Below are 7,271 nucleotides of genomic sequence, written 5' to 3'. Positions count from 1 at the left end.
AAAAAAAAAAAAAAAAAAAAAAAAAAAAAAAAAAAAATATAAACTTGCCCAAAGGTCAGCAAAATATGGTTTGGGGCCAAATCTGTCTCCTATCTATTTTTTTAAGAGATGGGGTCTTGCTGTGTTGCTCAGGCTGGCCTCGAACTCTTGGGCTCAAATGAACCTCCATCTCAGCCTCCCTAGTAGCTGGAACTATAGGCACACACCAGCATGCCTGGCTCTACCTATTTTCGTAAATAAAGTCTTATTGGAACACAACCACACTTGTTTACTATTGTCTATTATTGCTTTCTTGCTGCAATGGTAGAAGTTAATAGTTGTGACTGAGAGTATGGCTCACAAGGCCTATCTAGCCCTTCTTTTTTTTTTTTTTTAAGATGGGGTCTTAAAATACAAGTAGCATTTACAAAAACAAAAAAAAAAAAAAAAAAAGATGGGATCTTGCTGCTGCCCAGGCTGGGGTGCTGTGGCACAGTCATGGCCCACTTCAGCCTCAAGCTCCCAGGATCAAGTGATCCTTCTGCCTTAGCCTCCTGAGTAGCTGGGATTACAGGTGCATGCTACCATGCCCAGGAATTTTTTTATTTTTTGTAGAAATGGGGATCTCACTATGTTGCCAAGGCTAGTCTCAAACTCCTGGCCTCAAACAATCTCCCACCTCGGCCTCCCAAAGTGCTGGGATTGTAGGCACGAGCCATCGCACCCACTATGTCTAGCCCTTTACAGAAAAAGTTTGCTAACCCCCAAACTAGATCCTAGACATATGCCAACTGATATGAAAAAGATGGCAAAATATCATACTGAGTCAAAAAAAGGTATGGAACAGTCTATAGCGTATGATCCAGTTTGTATACACACACACAGACACACACACACACACACACACACACACGGGCAATGTTTTGAAAATAAACAAGAAACTTTTCACAATGATAACCACTGAAGTCTGGAATCAACTGGGAAAGGGTCGAGGTGGCAGCAGGAAATTTCCTCTGTATTTTATACTCTTTTAGCAGTGACTATTCAATAAATGGGGTTGGCATAACTAGGTTTCAATATGGAATAAAAATTAAATTAAATAATCTTTCAGGCCATCACAAAACCAATTCCCAATACAGTAAATATCCAAGTCAGAAAAACAAAATTCTAAAAAATTGAAAACAATACAGAAGGCTAGGCATGGTGACTCATGGCTAAAATCCTAGCACTTTGGGAGGTGGAGGCAGAGGTGGGCAGATTGTTTACGCTCCCAAGTTCAAGGCCAGCCTGGGTAACATGGTGAAACCCTATCTCTACAAAAAACACAAAAATGAGCCAAGTGTTGTGGTACGAGCCTGTAGTCCCAGCAACCCGTGAGGCTGAGGTGGGAGGATAGCTTGAGCCTGGGAGGCAGAGGTTGCAGTGAGCCAAGGTCACTCCACTTTACTCTAGCCTGAGTGGCAGAGTGAAATTTCATCTTGAAAGAAAAAGAAAACTTTGGTACAGCTAAAAGCATTATCAATAAAATCAAAAGACAATGCATAAAAGAGAGAAAATATTTGCAAGTGATACAACAGATAAAAGGTTATTACTGGCCGGGCATAGTGTTTCACACCTGTAATCCCAGCATTTTGAGAGGCTGAGGCGGGAGGATTACCTGAGTTAGGGAGTTCGAGACCAGCCTGACCAACATGGAGAAACCCCGTCTCTACTAAAAATACAAAATTAGCCGGGCATGGTGGTGCATGCGTGTAATCCCAGCTACTTGGGAGGCTGAGGCAGGAGAAATGCTTGAACTTGGGAGTGGAAGTTGTAGTGAGCCAAGATTGCGTCATTGCATTCCAACCTGGGCAATAAGAGCAAAACTCCATCTCAAAAAGAAAAAAAGGTTATTACTGAAAATCAGCAAGAAAAGTGAGCAATTCATGGAAAAACTGAATGACCAATAATATTTAAAAAAAAAAAAAAAGAAAGGCTCACTACTCAGGAGGCAGGAGGATCACTTCAGACTAGGAGTTTGAGACCAGCCTGACAGTCTGGGCAATACAGCAAGATGCTCTCTGAGAAAACAAACAAACAAACAACAACAACAAAGAAAACAAAGTCAGCCAGATGCAGTGGCTTGTGCCTATAATCCCAGCACTTTGGAACCCTGAGGCACGCGGGTCATTTCAGGTCAGGAGTTCAAGACCAGCCTGGCCAACATGGTGAAACCCCATCTCTACTAAAAACATACAAAAAATTAGCCAGGCGTGGTGGTACACGCCTGTAGTCCCAGCTACTAGAAAGGCTGAGCCATGAGAATAGATTGAACCAGGGAGGCAGAGGCTACAATGAGCCGAGATCACACCACTGCACTCTAACCTGGGTGACAGAGTGAGACTCCGACTCAAAAAAAACAAAAAATAAAAGGCTCAAACTCAGTCACAATCAGGCAAATGAACATTAAAATAACAGAAAAAAATAAAAATAAAAAAAAAAGGCCAGGCCCGGTGGCTTACGCCTATAATCCCAACACTTTGGGAGGCTGAGGCGGACTGACCATGAGGTCAGGAGATTGAGATCATCCTGGCTAACACAGTGAAACCTGTCTCTACTAAAAATACAAAAAATTAGCAGGGCATGGTGGCAGGTGCCTGTAGTCACAGCTACTCAGGAGGCTGAGGCAAGAGAATGGTGTAAACCCAGGAGGCGGAGCTTGCAGTGAACTGAGATAGCATCACTGCACTCCAACCTGGGCGACAGAGCAAGACTCCGTCTCAAAAAAAAAAAAAAAAAAGAGACCAACCTGGTCAACATGGCGAAACCCTGTCTCTACTAAAAATACAAAATTAGCTGAGTACGGTGGCACACACCTGTAATACCAGCTACTTGGGAGGCTGAGGCATGAGAACTGCTTGAACCTGGGAGATGGAGGTTGCAGTGAGCCAAGATCATGCCATTGCACTTCAGCCTGGGCAACAGAGTGAGGGTCTGTCTCAAAAAAAAAGGAAAAGGAAAGAAACCACAAAGATGGAACTTTCATCTATCACACTAACAAAAATTTTAAAGTCAAACATTCTGAAATTTCGAAATCATTATACCCTCTGAATTCAATTTTTTTTTTTTTTCAAGATGGAGTCTTGATCTGTCACCCAGGCTGGAGTGCAGTGGTGCTATCTTGGCACACTGCAACCTCTGCCTCCTGAGTTCCAGCAATTCTCCTGCCTCAGCCTCCTGAGTATCTGGGATTACAGGCATGGGCTACCATGCCCAACTAATTTTTTTTTTTTTTTTTTTTTGAAACGGAGTCTTGCTCTGTCAGCCAGGTTGGAGTGCAGTGGTGCGATCTTGGCTCACTGCAAGCTCCACCTCCCAGATTCACGCCATTCTCCTGCCTCAGCCTCCCAAGTAGCTGGGACCACAGGCGCCTGTCACCACACCCAGCTAACTTTTTGTATTTTTAGTAGAGACAGGGTTTCACCATGTTAGCCAGGAGGGTTTCAATCTCCTGACCTCGTGATCCACCCACCTCGGCCTCCCAAAATGCTGGGATTACAGGCATGAGTCATTGTGCCCGGCCTAAATTCAATCTTAAAGTGTTTGAGTTTTGGATGAAAATGCATTTTTGGAGAAAAATAAAGTAAAATAAAAAATAAAAAACTAAAATATTTGGGCTGTACTTTGAATTCTTTGTTGTGTCTACTAATTTTATAGTAAACTAATAGCTTAAATCAAGGTTTTCTGAAAAGGGCCAGATGGTAAATATTTTAGGCTTTGAAGGCATTAGGGACCCTGTTGAAATTACTCAACTCTGCCAGTGCAGGGCAAAAGCAGTCATGGACAATATGTAAACAAATGGGCAAGACAGTTTTCTATAAAAATTTCATTTTTATGGACATTGAAATGTGAATTTCACATAATTTTCACATGTCACAAAATATTATTCTTGCTTTGATATTTTTCAATTAGTATTTCAAAACATAAAAGTCATTCTTGGCTGACAGGCCATACAAAAACAGACAGCAGGTGAGGCATGGTAGCTCACACCTGTAATTCCAAAGACTCAAGAGGCCAAGGCAGGAGGATCACTTGAGCCCAGGAGTTTGAGACTAGCTTGAGCAACATAGCAAGACCCCATCTCTAAAACAAAAATTAGGCATAGTGGCTAACACCTGTAGTCCAGCTACTTGGGAGCCTAAGGCAGGACTGCTTGAGCCCAGGAGTTTCAGGCTGCAGTGACAGTCTTGCTCTGTCTCCCAAGCTGCAGTGCAATGGTGTGATCTCAGCTCACTGCAACCTCTGTTTCCCCGGTTCAAGTGATTCTCCCTGCTCAGCCTCCAGAGTAGCTGCGATTACAGGTGCCCACCACCATGCCTGGCTTATTTTTGTATTTTTAGTACAGATGGGGTTTCGCCATGTTGGCCAGGTTGGTCTCAAACTCATGACCTCAAGTGATCCGCCCATCTCTCGTCCTCCCAAAGTGCTGAGATTACAGGCGTGAGCTACGGCACCTGGCCAATTCTAGCATATTCTTATCAAATGACCCTTGATATGGTTCATTTGAAATAAACAACATTAGAAGCTCCAGTCAAGCAAAAGACAAAGTATAGGGCATCACTATTTTGTTCACACACCTACCCATCAAATATTTCCTGAATGACTGAGACAGCCTGCAGAGCTAACACTCCAACAGTGAAGTGAAGAAATCCCAGATCTGGGGTCCTGGAATCCAAGAGCCCCATAGAGGAGACATGAACACATCCCACTGCAAACTATAATGTCTCGGTGAAGGTGAAACTTGCATGGGAATTGGCTATCCAGGAACATTCTGCCCAGGTTGCAAATGAGGTTGGAGAAGCCTTGACAGAAGAGGACTCTTGAAGTTAGTAACAACCATGAGATTTATTGAGTGTTCAAAAGATTCCAGTCATTGCTGAATAATATCCCCTTAAATTTGCCATTAAAAGCATCAGTAGGATTTGAACAGGCAGAGGAGACAGGGAGGAAACAGAGCTTGCAAAGGCACAAACATGCAAATGCGCCTGGCATGCCTGGGGAGCATCAGGTAGTCCATAGCAGGAAAGCTAGAACTGAGAGGGGTCCTGAATCCCAGGTGAAAGCTTCCAGACTTAATCTAGGGGACTACATGCAGGCATTCAAGGTTTTCAAGCCAGGGATGAAAGGAACAAGATCTATGCTTTATTTTTATTTTTATTTTATTTATTATTTTGTGACAGGGTCTCACTTTGTCACCCAGGCTGGAGTGCAGTGGTGCAATCTCACCTCACTGAAGCCTCAACTGCCTGGGCTAAAGTGATCCTCCCACCAGAGCCCCTCAAGTAGCTGGGACTACATCCATGCACCACCACACCCAGGTAAGTTTTTTGTATTTTTCGTAGAGATGAGGTTTCACCAGGTTGGCCAGGCTGGTCTTGAACTCCTGTGCTCAAGTGATCTGCCCACCTTGGCCTCCTGAAGTGCTGAGATTACAGGTGTGAGCCGCTAAGCGCAGAAGCAAGATCTATATTTTAGAAAGGTAATTCTGGAGCTGGGAGGAGATTTTGTAAAATCCAGAGAGCCAGAGGCAGGGAAAGAGTTAGGAGGCTGATGACATCATTTGGGTGAGAGAAGGCAAGGGTGGAGGCAGAGGGAACGGAGAGAAGTGAATTGGTTCTTAAGATATTCTGGAGAAAGTCAAGAAACTTTCTGTTCACTGATCTTTATGTTCTTCCCCGCTGCCTTTTTTTTTTTAGAGACAGGTTCTCTAAAAAAGCCTGTTGCCCAGTCTGGGGTGCACTGGTGCAATCCTAGCTCAAGATGGGGTCTCACTGTGTTGCTCAGGCTTGGTCTTTACGTTCTTTGTAAAGGAATAGATTCAGCTGTCTGCAGAACAAGAATATTTGGGGTTGGTAAGGAGCAGGGGGAGCGGACAGTCTGGAACAGCCCCTGAGGTAAACATGACAGAGATATGAGTGAAGAAACAGAGAGATACGAGTGAAGGAACAGAGAGGCTCAGGCATAGCACCAAGGGCCCACCTGAGGCTGGAGCTCAGAAACTAGCTTGAGCAGCCAGTTTGCATGGCTGAGTAATTTGGTCAGCAGTGCTGGAAAGCCTAGACATGCAGGCATAGAAAACCTGTGCCTGGGTTGATTCACGATGGAGAACTGGCCAACCAGCCACCACAGAAGCTCAAAAGGAGAGGGATGGCTGTCTGGCCCTTTGTCCTTCCTGCTGGCTGGCATGAGAATGTGATAGCAGCAGGTGAGACAGCCAAGACAGACCACAAGGTGAGAGTAGAAATGAAAAGTCACAGCAGAGCAACATGCTAGAAAGAGCTGGAGTCCCTGATACCACGGAGTCACATCACACAGTGCCCCAGACCACATACCTGGGCTTTTATGTGCAAGAGAAACTTCTAGCTTGTTTCAGTCACTATTTTGTTAGGTTTTCTACTGCTTGAAGCCAAAACGACTCTAACTAATAAAAGCTGAACTGAGTAGAAAAGAAGTAAAACCAGGAAGGGGCAGGTAAAGAGAAGACCAGACACCAGAGGGCTGACCCTTACCCTGTTAGTCCAGAAGCAGGTTTAGAGGGAGTGGGGTAGAATAGAGGAAGGCTGTAATCAAAAGGGGACTTTCAGCATTCTAGATTTCAGAAGTAGCACAGTTCCCAAGAAAAAGTGGTTAAATTCTTTGGGTTTTTTGGTTTTCTGTTTGTTTGTTTGTTTTTGAGTAAAGGTCTTCCTCTGTTACATAGGCTGGAGTGCAGTGGCATGATCATGGCTGACTACAGCCTCAACCACCTGGACTCATGTGATCCCGCCACCTCAGCCTCCTGAGTAGCTAGAACTACAGGTGCATGTCATCGTGCCCAGATAATTTTTTAAATTTCTGCAGATATGGGGTCTCATTATGTTGCTCAGGCTGGTCTTGAACTCCTGGGCTCAAATGACCCTCCCACCTCGGTCTCCCAAAGTGCTGGGATTACAGGCCTCTGTCACTGTGCCCTGCCTTGGTGGTTAAATTCTAATTGCAGTACTCATGGCAGCTCATCATTGATTGAGAATTTAGGATGCACTGAGCAATCACTGTGCTAAGCAAGTGCTTCCCACGGATAACTCTCCACCAGATCCCAAGGAGGAAGGCACTACCATTAGCTCTCATTTAATGATGAGGAAAGTAAGATTTGGAGAAACTGAACCACGCGCCCAAGACACTTAGCCCCCTAGTGGTGCTTGGAATTCGACTCAAGAGCCAGAGCATGGGCCGGGCACGGTGGCTCAAGCCTGTAATCCCAGCACTTTGGGAGG

General features: G+C 44.6%; 1 protein-coding gene across 7 annotated transcripts in view; it reads right to left on the bottom strand.

Moving 5' to 3' along the window:
• The window catches only part of ACAD10 (acyl-CoA dehydrogenase family member 10), a 71,696-nt gene that overhangs the window by 55,034 nt on the left and 9,391 nt on the right, over window positions 1-7,271 (bottom strand). The gene's annotated exons all lie outside the window — the stretch shown is intronic.

This window comes from Piliocolobus tephrosceles, chromosome 10, assembly GCF_002776525.5.
Source record: "Piliocolobus tephrosceles isolate RC106 chromosome 10, ASM277652v3, whole genome shotgun sequence".
Taxonomy (NCBI): domain Eukaryota; kingdom Metazoa; phylum Chordata; class Mammalia; order Primates; family Cercopithecidae; genus Piliocolobus; species Piliocolobus tephrosceles.
The sequence above is the reverse complement of the archived record's forward strand: the minus strand, read 5'-3'. Positions and strand labels throughout refer to the sequence as shown.